Source organism: Triticum urartu, chromosome 5A, assembly GCF_056163025.1.
Source record: "Triticum urartu cultivar PI428250 chromosome 5A, HENAU_Tu73, whole genome shotgun sequence".
NCBI lineage: Eukaryota > Viridiplantae > Streptophyta > Magnoliopsida > Poales > Poaceae > Triticum > Triticum urartu.
In genome coordinates, this window is record NC_141877.1 from 284622058 (window position 1) to 284639690 (window position 17633).

The window sequence follows — 17633 nt, forward strand, 5'->3', positions numbered from 1 at the left end:
TTTTTGGATTTTGAAAATTTTAATTTCATTAATTGTTGCGCGCGCAATGTTTCGTTGGATTTTTATGTAATAAAAATTTATATTGAAATTGTATTTAATCTGACTATAAATTTCGGGATAAATATATTTCGGATCTCATCAAAATGTGGGAATTTTTTATTGAATTCTATTTTGAATGGTTGGTTGAAATTATTAATCATTGTCGTAGCTAGAAAATTGGTTGTACTTTTAACAAACTTTAAATGGGTTGTAGTAAATTCCATTAGAATTCAAAAATGGGATGTACATTCTTACAAATCGCAAATGGGCTATAAGTTCTCTTCCACACACTTGTGGGCCTACTAAGTTGACACGTATGCAAGACTTTGTCAACTTATAGTTAACACACGGTTCTAGCAGCAGTGTCCGTTGGATGTCCATCCAACGGATGTCGTGCTTCTTCTTCAATCTTGGATATTCTAGCTGCAGCCGCCCAAAAAATGATTCCTTCCCCTGATATCTAGGGTGCACCATTTCGGAGGCTGACCTATGGACCTACTAAGTTGACGCGTACCAAGGGCTTTGTCAACTTAGTCAATATAAACAATTCTAGCTGCATTGACCGTACGATGTCCATCCAACGGCCATTGTGATTCTTCAACCTCTGGTCTTCTTGCTCCACGCGCCCAAAGCAGCACCGGTTGTGCCGCCTGCTCCTGCCTCCCATGGCCGGCTGTGCTGCCGCGGAGGCCTCACCACCCCCTTCCACTCCCACTGCTGGCCAGGCGCTGCGGTGACGACATCCTCACACCGCAGCCGAACCAGTGAACCCTCGTACTCCTCTCCGCATGGGCATCCACTATCGCGTCTTCCTCGACTCCGTGTCGTCCCCTTCCTAGGCCTCGTCGTCGTCCACCGCCTTGGTGCTCTCGGCGCGGGGTGGTCAATGTGGTCAACGACCGACTTCCATCGGAAGAGTACTATACGTGGAGAGCCTGACAGCTGGGTACATGGCCGCAGCAAGGAAGTGCCTCCTTATTACGCGGAAAATAGTTGTTCCTCCACCTGACAGCAGGGACCCACCGGACGGGCCACCATATTTTGCGAAAAAAATGTTTCCCCCTGACTGCTGGGACCCACCAGCTACATCTTCGCACGCAAGGAAGTGCGTCCATATTACGGGCAAAAAAATGATTCACCACCCTGAGTGCTGGGGCCCATCAGCTACATCTTCGCACGCAAGGAAGTGCCTAACAGTCGGGACTCACCCGGTCGAAGCGTACGTAGCGTTGTCATTCTGGTCGCGAACGTGTACGTACATACTTGTCGATCGGTCTGTCTGCAGGCTGCAGCAATGAACCGTGGCCGTGTAAGGAAGGGAACGTGTGGTAGTAGAGGCGCGCACGTGTGGTAGTAGAGGCCCACACATAGCATGTACACGTACGTACAGCGGCCAGGGTGCAAGAAAGTAAATACGACCATGTACATACATACGGGCGGGGTCTCGAACGCCTACTCGCGCATACGTACGGTTAGGGCTCGTGTACATGGCTGTGGCTGGGTCAAAACGAAGAAACTGCGTCGTCATCATGTTCATGGGGAGGCAACGGAATGCGTCATGTTCACCGGGAGGCAAAGGAACACGTGCTGTTCATCGGGAGCCAACCGGCTTGGATGAAACAGGCGATGGAGATGAGGCCTGGCGTACCGCAGAACGGAGGAAACGGCCTTGTGTTCGACCGGCCATGGTGGAAACGGATTCCTGTTCATCGGGAGAGGTCTGGCATACCGCAAAATGGAGGAAATGGACCTCCTATGGTCGAAACAAGGTCCTGTTGATCGGGAGGGGTGTGGAGTACCGCAAAATGAAGGAAACAGACTTGTGTTGGAGCGCTACGGTCGTAACGGGGGTCCTGTTCATCGGGAGGGGTGTGGCATACCGCAAAACGGGACTCCACGAGATACTGTTCATCTCCACCATCGACCTCCTCTAGCCTCCAAGGGCTCATGTTCATCCACCGTCGACCTCCTCCAACCTCCACCTGCGACTGTTCATCCACGGGTTCCTATTCATCCAACCTCCATCGCTCACTCCTCCACCAGCTACTATTCAACCAGCCCTCCCCACGGGGGTCCTGTTCAACCACCCTTCCACGGGCTACTGTTCATCCAGCCCTCCACCGGCTACTATTCAACCAGCCCTCCACCGGCTACTGTTCAACTAGCCCTCCATGGGGTCCTGTTCATCCAGCCCTCCACAGGGTCCTGTTCATCCACCGGCTCGATCGATCGGGGTACTATTGATCCAGCGATAACGGCCTCTACTACCACAGGTTCCTGTTCATCCAACCCCCACCGGGAACTGTTCATCCAAACCCCCTCAACAATGCTCACTGTTCATCCAGGGAAGGAGGGAGTAGTGTTCGATCGGCTACAGTTAGCAGCAGTAGCGAAGGAATCACTCGGGTTCAGTTAACAGCAAGGGATCAATCGATCGCTCGGGTTCGGTAACGCGTAGCCTGCAGTGCAATCGCTCGGGTTCAGTTAGAGCCCAACACCTCGCTTGGGTTCAGTTAGAGCCCAATGCCTCGCACACACGTGCGTACGTACGAGAGAAACACGCATCGCTCGGCTCTCGAACACCCACCGTAACCGAGAACTCCCCGATATTTTCCTCGCCCTCGCTTCTACCACGGTTTTTTCCGTCATGGACGGCCCAAAGAATGTCATACAGCTACGTCTCCGGCCCGCCCAGGAAGAAAAGCCCATTTTCGGTCATGATTTTTTTCATAGAAGTAGGACCCCACCACATCTATGATGATACCGGGTTTTGTCACAATTATCATCATAGAAGTGTCATAAGTATGATAGAAAAAAATTTCGTTCGGCCCAAAATGTCACGGATGTGTCTTTTTTTTGTAGTGGCTGGAGGAAAGGAATGGGTTCTTGATAGTGGATGTACCAATCACATGACCGATGACAAGGATATGTTTCGTGAGCTTGTTGAAAACAACTGCCCTCGAAAGTATGTCACTTTTGGTGATAACTCAAAGGGTAAGGTGGTTGGCCTTGGTAAGGTGGCCATCTCACATGATAGCTCCATACAAAATGTTATGCTTGTTGAATCTCTTGGCTGTAATTTACTTTCTGTATCTAGACTTGCTGACTTTGGTTTCAATGTCCTATTTACTGAAGTAGATTGCCAAGTGTTTCATAGAGATAATCATAAAATGGTCTTTACCCATATACGTAGAGGTGATCTATACATTGTTGCTTTCACTAAAAAGGCTCAACCTAGAACTTGCTTAATTGCTAAATCCTCTAAAGGTTGGTTGTGGCATAGAAGGTTAGGTCATGTGGGCATGCGAGATCTTGATAAGCTTATTAAAGGTGATCATATGAGTGAAAGGTGTTATATTTGACAAGGATAGATTGTGAAGTGCTTGTCAAGCAGGAAAACAAGTTGGAGGAAGTCACCCCGTGAAGAACATCATGACCACGAGAAGACCACTCGCTCTACTTCATATGGATCTCTTTGGTCCCAACGCCTATAAAAGTCTCGGTGGAAACTCATTTGGTTTAGTCATAGTCGATGATTTTTCAAGATTTATGTGGGTGTTCTTTCTTGATGATAAATCGCAGGTACAAAAGATCTTTAAGAACTTCGCTAGGAAGGCCCAAAATCAATTTGAAGTACAGATCAAGAAGGTTCGCAGTGACAACGGAACGAAGTCTAAGAACGCAAATGTGGACACCTTTCTTGATGAAGAAGGGATTTCACATGAGTTCTCGGCTACGTACACGCCTCAAAAAAATGGAGTTGTTGAGAGGAAGAGCCGGAATGTTATTGAGATGGCGAGAATGATGCTTGATGAGTACAAGACGCCAAAACACTTTTGGGCGGAAGCGGTTGAGACAGCTTGTCATGCAACAAATCGCTTATATCTTCACAAGCTTCTCGGCAAGACGGCATACAAGCTTATCACTGGTAGCAAACCCCAAGTTGGATACTTTTGAGTATTCGGTTCAAAGTGTTACATTCTTGATAAGCATCGTCATTCTAAATTTTCTCCTAAATCTCATGAGGGTTTCCTACTCGGTTATGGCTCAAACTCTCACACCTATCGTGTCTACAACAATTTCACTCGAAAGGTTGAAGAGACGGTAGATGTGAAGTTTGATGAATCTAACGGCTCGCAAGTAGAGCAATTGCCAATTGATGTAGGAGACAAAGACCCTTTGGAAGCAATCCAAGACTTGTTTATTGGCAAGATTCGTCCAACGGAGGTGAAGGAGAGTACCTCGTTCGTCCAAGTGGAAGATTCTACCTCATGACAAGGTTAACCAAGAGTTGACATGGAGGCATCCACAAGTGGGACACGCCAAGATGAAGAAAACGAGGAAGTACACTAAGATGAACCTCATCAACCTCCTGCTCCACCTCGACAAGAGAACGACAACGTCAACAATGAAGAAGGCCAAGAGGAAGAACAAGATGATGAAGAAGATATTCCACCCCGACCCAAACAAAAGATCTCATGAGTTCGAGCAAGAGTTTCACGAGATCATCCCATCGAACAAATCTTCAATGATATCCAAACCGGGAGAATCACTCGCTCTAAAACTCATTTGGCTAATTTTTGTGAACATTATTCATTCATCTCTAGCATTGAACCTATGAAGGTTGAAGAAGCATTGGAAGATCCGAATTGGATAAATGCCATGCACGAATTATACGTCTCCGTCGTATCTATAATTTTTGATTGTTCCATGCCAATATTCTACAACTTTCATACACTTTTGGCAACTTTTTATACTATTTTTGGGACTAACATATTGATCCAGTGCCCAGTACCAGTTCCTGTTTGTTTCATTTTTTTGTTTTGCAGAAAATCCATATCAAACGGAGTCCAAACAGGATAAAAACTGACGGAGATTTTTTGGAATATATGTGATTTTTGGGAAGAAGAATCAACAGGAGACGATGCCTGAGGGGGGCACAAGGCAGGGGGCGCGCCCTAGGGGGTCAGGCGCACCTTGGGCCCTCTGGCCACCCCGTAAGGCGGCTGGTTCCCTTCTTTCGCCGCAAGAAAGCTAATATCCGGATAAAAATTGTGTCCCAAATTCAGCCCAATCGGAGTTACGGATCTCTGGGAATTTAAGAAACGGTGAAAGGGCAGAATCAGGAATGCAGAAACAGAGAGAGAGAGATCCAATCTCGAAGGGGCTCTCATCCCTCCCATGCCATGAAGACCAAGGACTAGAGGGGAAACCCTTCTCCCATCTAGGGAGAAGGTTAAGGAATAAGAAGAAGAAGGGGGGCTCTCTCCCCCTCTCTTCCGGTGGTGCCGGAACACCGTCGGGGCCATCATCATCACCGCAATCTACACCAACAACTTCATCGCCATCATCACCAACTCTTCCCCCTCTATGCAGCGGTGTAACCCCTCTTTGACCCGTTGTAATCTCTACTTAAACATGGTGCTCAACGCTATATACTATTTCGCAATGATGTATGGCTATCCTATGATGTTTGAGTAGATCCGTTTTGTCCTATGGGTTAATTGATGATCGTGATTGGTTTGAATTGCATGTTTTATTATTGGTGCTGTCCTATGGTGCTCTCCATGTCGAGCAAGCATGAGGGATCCCCGATGTAGGGTTTGCAATATGTTCATGATTTGCTTATGGTGGGTGGCATGAGTGACATAAGCACATACCCGAGTTAGTAGTTTGTTTGCGTATGGGAATAAAGAGGACTTGATACTTTAATGCTATGGTTGGGTTTTACCATAATGACCTTTAGTAGTTGCGGATGCTTTCTAAATTTCCATTCATAAGTGCATATGATCCAAGAAGAGAAAGTATGTTAGCTTATGCCTCTCCCTCAAATAAAATTGCAATAATGATTGCCGGCCTAGTTATCGATTGCCTAGGGACAAATAACTTTCTCGTGACAAAAATCTCTCTAGTAAAACTAACTTAGTTGCGTCTTCATCTAAACAGCCCCTACTTTTTATTTACGCGCTCTTTATTATCTTGCCAACCTATCCAACAACACCTACAAAGTACTTCTAGTTTCATACTTGTTCTAGGTAAAGTGAACGTTAAGCATGCGTAGAGTTGTATCGGTGGTCGATAGAACTTGAGGGAATATTTGTTCTACCTTTAGCTCCTCGTTGGGTTCGACACTCTTACTTATCGAAAGAGGCTACAATTGATCCCCTATACTTGTGGGTTATCAAGACCTTTTTCTGGCGCCGTTGCCGGGGAGTTATAGCATGGGGTGAATATTCCCGTGTGTGCTTGTTTACTTTATCACTAAGTAGTGTTTATTTGCTGTTATAAGTTGTTCTCTATCTTTAGTTATGGATATGGAACACGAAATACCAAAAAAAATTAGGTTTACTTGCTACTCATGGAGATGGGGAACCTCCTAAAACCCTTGATGCTCATTATGTGAAAGATATTATGTACTACTTTGATATCCTGAGAAAACCCCATTCAATTATGTTATGGGAGACACGTTGGATCAACACAAATACTTTAGGGATTATCGCTTGACTCAAAAGGGAAACTATTATGGGATAAAATTTATATGTTGCATTGGTATGCTCGCCAACTATGCTTGAGATATGATTATACTTGTTGCTCTAGGATGAAGGCTCCACACCTTCCCTTTTCACACGAATTTAATGATAATGAAACCTTAGCTTCATATGCTAATGGTATATATGATTACTATGATGTGGAACGACTAGAAGAATTCTTTGCTTTTAAGGGTGCTTGTGAAATTGAATCTTTGTTTAAAGACTTTGATGATTCAGTTTATAGACCTGAAAATTTATCTATCCTTAAATATTCTTATGAGAATTATAAATACAATTATGGTATTGATGAATTTATTGAGAGAGTCTCTGCTGTCCAAGAAGAGATTAATATTTTGCAGGAGTCTATGGAAGAAGAAATTGATGAAACTGTGAGCTCATTGGATGAAAAAGATGATGAGGAGAGCGAAGAACAAAAGGAGGAAGAGCGGATTATCTACCCCTGCCCACCTTCTAATGAGAGTAACTCTTCAACTCATACATTGTTTAATTTCCCTTCGTGCTTACCGAAGGATGATTGCTATGATGATCGTTATGATACCATTGATTCTTTTGAAATATCCCATTTTGATGATGCTTGCTATGCTTGTGGCCAAGATGCAAATATGAATTATGCTTATGGAGATGAACTTGCTATAGTTCCTTATGTTAAACATGAAATTGTTGCTATTGCACCCATGCATGATAGTCCTATTATCTATTTGAATTCTCCCGACTACACTATATCAGAGAAGTTTGCCCTTATTAAGGATTATATTGATGGGTTGCGTTTTGCTACTACACATGATGATTTTGATAGATATAATATGCATGTGCTTGATGTTCCTACTTGCAATTATTACGAGACAGGAACTACATCTCCGCATCTCCATGTTTCCAATACGATAAAATTGCAAGAACCTGTTTATACTATGCATTGGCCTTTACTATGTGTGCATGAATTGTTATTTTATGACATGCCGATGCATAGGAAGAGAGTTCGACTTCGTCATTACATGATATATGTTGCTTTGTGCTCACTACTAAATCACAAATAATTGTTAATTAAAATTGGCTTTGATATACCTTGGGATCCGGGTGGATCCATTACTTGAGCACTATATGCCTAGCTTAATGGCTTTAAAGAAAGCGCTGCCAGGGAGACAAGCTGGAAGTTTTAGAGAGTCATTTATTTCTTTTCAGTGCTTTTATTTAAAAAATAAAATAAAGAGGGGAACCCAAAACTTTTCAAAAAGGAAAGTGAAAGTGAGAGAGACTAGCATTGTTGAAGTGGGGGAGCTCCTTGAACTTTGTTCATGCTCACGGAAACTTTGTGAATCTTGATTACAGAAACTTCGCAACAAAAATAATTATCCCCTTGTACAATTCCATTGTATTATAAAAATATTGTGCCAAGATTTGCCTTTAGGATGTTTACATTGCTTGTTGGTTTGTGCGGTGCAGAATAGAAACTTTGGCTGTAGTGCGCGATTTTACATTTTGTACTGGAACGTCAAATGGTTCTGAAACTTTTTACACTGTCTTTCTATACAAATGTTTTATTTTTACTAATTTTTCAGAATTTTTGGAGTACCAGAAGTATGGTGAATGTTCAGATTACTACAGACTGTCCTGTTTAAGACAGATTCTGTTTTTGATGCATAGTTTGCTTGTTTTGATGAAACTATCGATTTCTATCAGTGGATTAAGCCATGGAAAATTTATATTACAGTAGCTACAATGCAAAAAACAAAATATGAATTGGTTTGCAACAGTACTTAGAGTAGTGATTTGCTTTATTATACTAACGGATCTTATCGAACTTTCGGTTAAGTTTTGTGTGATTGAAGTTTTCAAGTTTTGGGAGAGATCACGACGGATGAAGGAATAAGGAGTGGCAAGAGCCTAATATTGGGGATGCATGAGGCACCCCAAGGAAATATTCAAGGACTCCCAAGCAACCAAGCTTGGGGATGCCCCGGAAGGCATCCCCTCTTTCTTCTAACGATCATCGGTAATTTCACTTGGAGCTATATTTTTATTCATTACATGATATGCGTAAATCTTGGTGCGCCTTTTGCATTTAGTTTTCACTTTTCTTTGATGCACCATTCTGGTATGAGATATTCCTTGGTTGATTTATAGAATGCTCATTGCACTACACTTATATCTTTTGAGTATGGCTTTATAGAATGCTTCATGTGCTTCACTTATATCATTTGAAGTTTGGATTGTCTGTTTCCCTACACATAGAAAACCGCCATTTTTAGAATGCTCTTTTGCTTCACATATATTTGTTAGAGCATGGGCATATCTTTTGTAGAAAGAATTAAACTCTCTTGCTTCACTTATATCTATTTAGAGAGATGATAGGAACTCGTCATTGACATGGTTAGTCATAAAATCCTACATAAAACTCGTAAATCACTGAATATGATATGTTTGATTCCTTGCAATAGTTTTGCGATATAAATATGGTGATATTAGAGTCATGCTAGTGGGTAGTAGTGGATTGTAGAAATACTTGTGTTGAAGTTTGTGATTCCCGTAGCATGCACATATGGTGAACCGTTATGTAACGAAGTTGGAGCATGAGGTATTTATTGATTGTCTTCCTTATGAGTGGCGGTCGGGGACGAGCGATGGTATTTTCCTAGAAATCTATCCCCCTAGTAGTTGTCAGCGTTCTGGAAACGGGGGTCCCCAGACTTGCCTGCCTGCGGCCTGCGGCGTGGCTCAAAGGGGGGGCCCAGCACGGCCCATCTTCACCAACACAAACCCAAGACCCTCGCGAGGGGCCAAGCCTCGCGAGGCAGACGACGCGGAGCTTCCTCAGGCACGGCCTCGTCAGGTAGGCTCACGAGGAGGCGGAGAGATCAAGGCGGGGTACCTCGTGAGGTGTCCGTGATGCAAGCCATGACGACTCGGGGCGCCAGGCGGGTGCCAGCCGCGCAGCGTCCTCCTTTCCTCTTTGGTGCAAAGGGGGCAAGTGCAGCCGCGGAGTACCGAGGCATCAGGCAAAGGTTGCCATTTCGGTGCAACGAGACCAAGACCAGGAGGACTACGAGACGGAGTTCACCGTGGAGCCCAAGACGGCGTCATCACCAGAGCTTTGCGCAGGCAAAGACTACTTTTGTCAGGATAGCTGATACTTGCTGTCCCCCTTCAAATTAGCCCGCCATTGTTGGCTCCCTTCCCGCTCGATATTTGGGAAGAGGACCAGGGCCTCTATAAATAGGACCAGCCAGCCACAAAGCAAGGGTCCCTGGGAGGGGGTTCGGTCGGTTGGAGGAAGTAGAGAGAGAGAGAGAGAGAAAGGTGGCTGAACTCCTCCGAGCAGTTCATCGCCCTAGCCAAGAACAGACCCTCGCGAGGCTGTTCTTCCTTGTATTGTTCATCATCATCAGCCCAAGAGGCAATCCACCACACCACACACTGGAGTAGGGTATTACACCACAACGGTAGCCCGAACCAGTATAAACCCTGTGTCTCTTGTGTTGTTCTTTCCTTAGTTTTAGATCCTAGCATGGCGGAGGGGTGCAGGTAGGTAGGAGGCGAAATCTCCGCGCGCACCCCAGTGTTCAAACCTCAAGGGTCTGCCGCAACCTGAAATCCGACATTTGGCGCGCCAGGTAGGGGTGCGCCGGAATTTGCCTTCCACCACCCCGTTCACCTCCAACCATCACGCCCATGTCTGACGCTCGTCGGGCCCGCGCCGAGCGCCGGGCCGCACTCGCTTCCCGCGTCGCCCAGACGGCCCCTGTCGGCGGGCATCCACGCCGTTCCCCGTCACCTGCCGTCAACACCGCCATCGGCCCGGCGGGGGACGAACAGCAAGCATCGTCTCAGCATCCGTCCGTGCGGCAAGACGGCCGCACCGCAACTCCCTCGCTCGCCCCGGCTGGATCTTCGTCCCGCGCGCTTCGCGCACCCATGGAGGCTCGAGCTGCGCTCATCGCGGCGAACGAGCTCCTGCGCTACCGTCCCGTCGATGATGTCTACGAAGAATGGCTCGACCGCGTCGCCGAGCTCGTCCGCGCTGCAGGGGGCTCTCCTGCGCCGTCCGTTCCGCTGCACTGCAACCTGCCCCGCGCGGGCGACGAGGCTCCGGCGGCGCCCCGGCCGCCTCCTCCTCAAGATGACGCCATGGCTCCAAGGCGCGTGGCCCTTGGGCGGAACCCGCTCCGCCAGGTGCCAGCACGGCAAGAACAGAGCTGCCAAGAAGTCCCACGCCCGCCAGAAGCTGCCCGGGCGCTCCCTGCTCCAGCACGTCGCGACCATCCTCCTGCTCCAGCGCGTGGGGACATGCAAGACCAGGCTCTCTGTCACCCAAGGCCTCCCGTGGCCACAGCAGGCTGCCGCGCCTTCACCACCGAACTACGCAGCGTCGCGTGGCCCAGCAAGTTCAAGCCAGACTTGCCTCCTCGCTACGACGGCACGGCTGACCCTGCAGAGTTCCTCCAGCTCCACGAGCTGGGCATCGAAGCTGCCAACGGAGATGAGAAGGTCATGGCGAATTGGTTTCCCATGGCGCTCAAGGACGGGGCCCGCACCTGGCTCCTGAACCTGGCTCCAGGCACAATCTCCTCCTGGGACGAGATGCGCACCCGCTTCATCGCCAACTTCCAAGGCACTCGCGACCGGCCACTCGCCGTAAGAGACATGCGCCGCATCAAGCAACAGCCCGGGGAGACCCTGCAGAAGTACATCCAGCGCTTCAACAACACACACCTCAAGATTCCCAAGGTGACTGAGGAGTCCATCATCTCGGCCTTCTCCGGCAGCGTGCGCGACGTCAAGATGAAGGAGGAGCTGGCGATGCATGAAGACCTGTGCACTTACTTGGAGCTGTTCAACTTGGCGAACAAGTGCGCCAGGGCTGAGGAAGGGCGTCTCTCCCTCCTCGAGCTGCCTGCCGTAGACCTAGAAGAGAAGAAGCTCAAGGCCAAGGATGTGAAGCGCAAGGGGGCTGCCGTGCTCGCGGCAGAACCAGACACCAAGCAAGGCAGAGATCAGTCCGAACCTTCCAAGGGCAGCCGGTACTGTGTGTACCACGACCTCCACACCCACAACACCAACGAATGTCAAGAACTCCGAGCCGTGTGTGAAGGAAGGATCGACCGTCGCCCCGACCGCGGTGACCGGGGATACGGTCGAGGAGGAGGAAGGAACGCAGGACGCTGGGAAGACCGTGGCCCGCGCCAAGGGTGGCGCGACCAACCTCGCGAGGATTGCTGGCAAGACCCGCCTCGCGAGAGAGGATGGAGGGATCAGCCTCTGGAGGGAGACTGGAGGGATCAGCCTCGCGAGGATCGCCCGCAAGGCAACACAGGCCTCCCACTGCTGCCGCCGCAGCCAAGGAGAAACGAGGACCGCCACCAGGACGAGGAGGCTGGGGGCTTCCAGGAGCCGCGCGTGATCGCCTGCATCTTGGGCGGAGCACAAGCCCCAGCCTCTCAACGCATCTTCAAGAAGTTTGCCCGCGAAGTGAACGCAGTCCTCCCCAGGCTCGAAGCCACGTGCCCTCTCAGGTGGTTGTCATGTGCCATCACGTTCAGCTCGGCAGATCAGCTCAAGTGTGCGGCTACAGCCGGAGTCCTCCCGATGCTTTGCTCCCCAATCATCAGCAACGTGGTGGTCACCAAGACCCTCATTGATGGCGGGGCAGGGCTCAACGTCCTGTCCGTGGAGACATTCAACAACCTCCAAGTGCCCTACAGCCAGCTTCAGCCAACCAAGCCTTTCTCCGGTATCACCGATGGCTCCACGGTCCCGATTGGGCAGGTCCGCCTCCCTGTCACCTTCCGGGCATGCGACAACTACCGCACCGAGCTCATCGACTTCGACGTCGCCCACATTCGCCTACCGTACAACGCCATCCTTGGGCACCCAGCGCTGGCCAAGTTCATGGCCGTAACTCACCACGGCTACAATGTCCTCAAGATGCCAGGAAGCGACGGAGTCATCACGGTGCCATGTGAAGAGAAGGACGCGGTGTGTTCCCTGGAACGAGCCTTTCAGGCCGCATCACTGGAAGACCCGGATCGCGAAAGCAGGAGGCTTCCCGAGGCCGCCCCCAAGAAGAAGAAGACATCATCCGGCCCGGCCCCTCAGGAGGTAGGCCCCTCTGGGCCTGCGCCTGCCCAGGGGGAACCTCCCTCCATCGCATAGGAAAGCGCGCCCGGCGCCCTCCTCGGGCAGGGCTCGGGGGCTCTCCCCTGGAGGGCCACCGACCTAGCTAGGGTCACGAGGGAGGCGCTTGGGCACCACATGGAGGCGTGTTTTGAAGCATGTTTCCCTCAAGAAGGAGCAAGGCAAGGAGATCCAGACCCTCAGGAGTTCGTTAGCAAGGCCATTCAGGAGCTACAGGAGTCAAGAGTCATGAGAGGCGGCCGTCGCCTACCAGCAGTGGCCCCCCATCCAGGCGAGGATGGCGGGCTGCGCGTCTGCATCGATGTACCAGGGCTCAACCAAGTCGCCTCCCTGGAGCGCCTCTGGCCCTCGCAAGTGGGGCGCTGTGGAGGTCCACCTCACAGCTACGTTCGCATGCCTTACGGCTTGCCGAGCGCGGCTGACATGTACCAGCGCCTCATGAGGGGCATCGTGGAGGCACGAGAGGCCAGGCGTCCCGCCGCCCTGGCGGAGATGGAGATGGTCTGCGAGGAGTCGCCAGCGCCTTCGGAGCCTCCCGGGGCCCCTGGGCCTGGGGGCTCATGAGGATCAGCTTCCGCAGCCCACCGAGTCTGCTACACCAACACCCTTTCGTCTTCAACATCATCAGGTGACATCTTTCGAGTTTTACTTCCAGCTGGGAGCGCCCCCAGGGCTGCATTATTCCCAGGCCGTGTGGGTCCGTCTCTGCGGCATGTATCCCTTTTTATTTCGTGTCGTTAGCTTACCTTGTTGGGGGTGCCCCTCAGGCCGCATGATCCCCAAGCCGCTCGGGCCAGGCCCAGTGGCATGTATCCCATTTGCATTTATTTCCGATTATGCATTAAACCCACCATGCATGATTATTCGATGCCGATCCATGGCACCTCTTCTTCTCCATGCCGACCACTTGCACGTTAAAGGGGGGGTACCTGAGCATCGCGACTCAGGGCTCTTACTGGCTCTCCAACCCTCACCCTCTAGCCTTGTCCATGGCATCGCGACCTGGCATACCAGCGACGACTGAGACCAGCTCGAGGGCCGGGACCCGAGGACGTAGAGTGCAGGCATCTAACCAAATTTGCAGGGACACATCACAAGATAAGGCCCAGTGCCAGGCGCAACCTGCCTAGAGGTAGGGCCCCGCGAGTCCCGCGCTGGCTCACGGGTGCCTAGATACACCTCGCTAGGCCCTACCGTGCTAGCCATGTGTCAGGGCGGGGCTTTACACGCCCCGGGGGCTCCTCCCGGAGGGGGCCCCCCTCCCACGTACCAGTGGAAGCACCATGCTCCGCGCTGGCTGACGACCCTGCCGAGGAGCGGCTATGCCCGTACACATACGGTAGCACTATGCTCCGCGCTGGTGATAAACAACTGAGGGTGGCCCCCGGGCCGCATCAACCTCAGGGAGCCCAAAGCTCAGTGTCTAGCCTCATTGTAATGCCTCCCCTCGGGAGTGCCGCGCGAGGGGGCTGGGCACGGGGGCTGCGCCTGGGTCACACCCAGACGCACGCCGCCCAGCCAGGTCCCCCCGGGCCTGGTTCGTCGCGCGTCTCTCCCCGAGCGGAGCCAAGGTACGAAGGACGTTTGAGCGTCAAGGGGGACTCCTGAGCATCGCGACTCAGGAGCCTAACTGGTCACGTAGTCCCTCACTCCATGGCCCCGTCCTGGTTTCCGGTCGGGACCATCGCTGGGTGAGGCACGTGCGCGGCCGGGCTCTGCAGACGTAGAACGGTGGATCCACCCACATCATACCTCCCTACTTGCCGTTTGAGCGTCAAGGGGGACTCCTGAGCATCGCGACTCAGGAGCCTAACTGGTCACGTAGCCCCTCACTCTGTGGCCCCGTCCTAGTTTCCGGTCGGGACCATCGCTGGGTGAGGCACGCGCGCGGCCGGGCTCTGAAGACGTAGAACGGTGGATCCACCCACATCACACCTCCCTACTTGCTGTTCGTGAGCCAAGGGGGACTCCTGAGCATCGCGACTCAGGAGCCTAACTTGTCATGTAGCCCCTCACTCCTTGGTCCCGTCCTGGTTTCCGGTCGGGACTATTGCTGGGTGAGGTACGCGCGGGGCCGGCCTCTGCCGGCGTAGAACATAAGCAAGTAGGAAGGAAAAGCGCAAATTTCAAGGAATTCAAAAGCAAATATTATAGTCCACACTGTTATCTCAATGCCAAACACAAGTTTAAACGCCTCCCCGAGGCATGATACATGTGCAGGAATTAAAAGCGGGACAGGAGCCACGACAGAGTCACTTGTCGGCGGGGGAGCAGCGCGGAGTGGGTTCGCCTCACGGAGCAGCGGGGTCGGCAGCGCCTTGCTCCGGCTTGGTGCTGAAGGCCCGGAACTTCCCCAGCAGAGCCTCCGCGCGACCCTTCACGACCTCGGCAGCGGCAGCGGCACGCTCACCACTCACTGGCTCCAGCAGGCTGTCGAGGTCGACACCGGGAGCGCGAAGGTAGATGTGGGTGAGGACCCGCGTCAATGCTGCAGAACACAGGACACGCGCCACGGCCTCGGCCGTGGGGCCAAGGCCAAGGGCGACATCTTCAAGAGCGTGAACCAGGAAGGGAAACAGCTTGGCGGGGCCGTCCTCGGCGCCAGCCAGCAGGCTCTCCAGGCCGCTGTCATAAAGCATCCTCAGCGAGGAGCGAGCCTTCGCCTCCAACTCCGTGAAGGCCGCGCGGTCCTCGGCAAGAACCAGGGCCTTGCCGTCCAGCTCGGCCTTCCTCGCCCCCAACTCCTGCTCCAGCGCGCCTAGGCGGTCGCGGCGCTTCCTGAGCTTGGCCTCCCGGCCCTCGACGTCCGCCTTGCGAGCCTTCATGCCTTCTTCCTGCTCTTGGCGAAGGCGGACCTCTTTTGCGAGCTGATCCCACAGGCCTGGCAGCTCGTCCTCCAGCGCCTTGCAGCGACCACGGACGTCGACCACCTCCCCCAGGGCTGCATCACGAGCAGCCTTCGCCTCAAGGATGGCCTGCTTCTCCTCGTCGCATGCCGTCGAGGCCTGGACCAGCGCCGCCCGAATCGAAGCGTCGGAGCGAACCCATCCAGAAGCCAGCTCTAGGCGCCCGGCCACCAAGCGAAGGTCGTCGCCAAGAAGATCCTGCCGCAGTCGGTCCAGCTCGGCAACAGCACGATCCAGAACGACAGAAGGAGTCGGAGAGACAGCGGCCTGTGGAGTAGGAGGAGAAGGCGGCAACGCGGCCGTAGTATCCTGAGGCGGAGTCTGCTGCGCCCCGACAGCTGTGGTGGCGGCGGCAGGCGAGAGCACCTCGGGAGCCACTTGGGCCGCGGGGGCTGAGCTTGCCCCAGCCGGCTCAGCCAGGCCTCACAAGGACGACCGGGCAGGAGAAGCCTGTGCGTCGCGGTCACCCTCCTTCGTAGGCAGGGGCGCTGCCACGGGGGAACCTCGGGAGCCCCCTTCGGCTTCTTTGCTGCGGGCGCCAGCCTATCCAAAAGATGCGGACGTCAAGCCTCAGAAGCAGAGCAAGAGATAAAGACAAGAATCGAATGCTTAAGGGTCGTCGCCAGTGAGCTCAAGCGTCCTCCGGCCAAATTTGAAGCCTAAAGCCGGCTGGAAGGGTCAACCTCGGGAAGCTTGGAGGCGGAAGGTGCGTCTACGGTTCGCCCCGGGGCTGGGGGAGACCCGCGGGAGACCAGCCCGGTCCTGTCCTTCTTCGGGATCGGGGGCGAGCTCCCGCCGTCCTGTTCGTCGTCCTCATCGTCATCACTCGGAAAGAGGCAGAGAACGCAGGACCTGCGCCGGGGGAGGGGAGCCCTCGACTCTCTGTCAGTCGCCTCGGAGTCAGGCCCTTTTCCCCGCTCCCCTCCTTCCTCCTCCTCGCTGGAGTCGTCGGAGGGCACGTCCACCGGTCCCTCGGGAGCTTCCAGGGGCACGGGCCCCTTCCCGTTGAAGACGGGCATGGACTTCACCACCCGCTCCCAGTCGTCGCGGAGGAACAAGGGCGTAGGAGCGCCCTCCAACCTCGCCACATTGCCCCCGACCAGAGATTGGAGAACCGCAGCCAGGTCTCCGTCGGCCAAGGCCGCGGGGCTCGGACGGGGCCTCCACATTGGAAGTGAGTACTGCCGAAGCGGAGCCAGCTGGTGCTCCAGGAACTCCCTCAGCAGCGACGCGCCGGTCAGCTTCGCCGCCGCCATGTCGGTCGGCCTTAGATCCGCGTCCATCTTCTCCAACACCATCTTCGCGCGGGGATCCGCAAGCTCCGCTTGACCCCAGTCGATGGAGCTCACGGGCTGCTCCGTGGGCAAGATCAGCTGAGGGTGGATGCGCCCGGCATCCACCAAGATTCACTTGCTCCTGAAGCCCTCAATCCTTTTCCCAGGATTTGAGATGGCAATGGCGCCACCGTACGCGATGAAGCTAGCGCATGCGGAAGCAGGACCGCGAGAGGTCCGGAGGTAGAAGTAGTGGCGTAGCAAGGCCATTGAGGGCTGCACCCCAACGTGGGCCTCGCAATAACAAGCAAAGATTGCCAGGAGAAGGACGGAGTTGGGATGGAGATGCAGGGCCTGTAGCTTGTAATGGCGGAGGACAGAGAAGAAGAACTCGGAGAAGGGAGGCACCAGGCAAGCAACAATGGCACTTACGAAGAGCAGATAGAAGGTGCTCCTTTGACCCTCGGGGGTGGCGGACCTGGCCTTGAACACCTTCGCCCCGTCGATGCCCCGCGCCGTCGCCATCCGGCGCAACCGGGCAAGGCTCGCCTCCGACACGTTCGGCAGGTCCAGGGCAGACGAGTACCAAGTTGCGGCCGGGGGCTGGCGAGGCGCCATGGCTCCCTAAGTCGCACGGTCAGAGAAGATCTGGAAATTTCAGAGGAAGGAAGGAGAGGCGCAAGAAAGGGGATTTGAGCAGCAACCGGGGAAAGCAGGAAGCAGGGCCTAGGCGG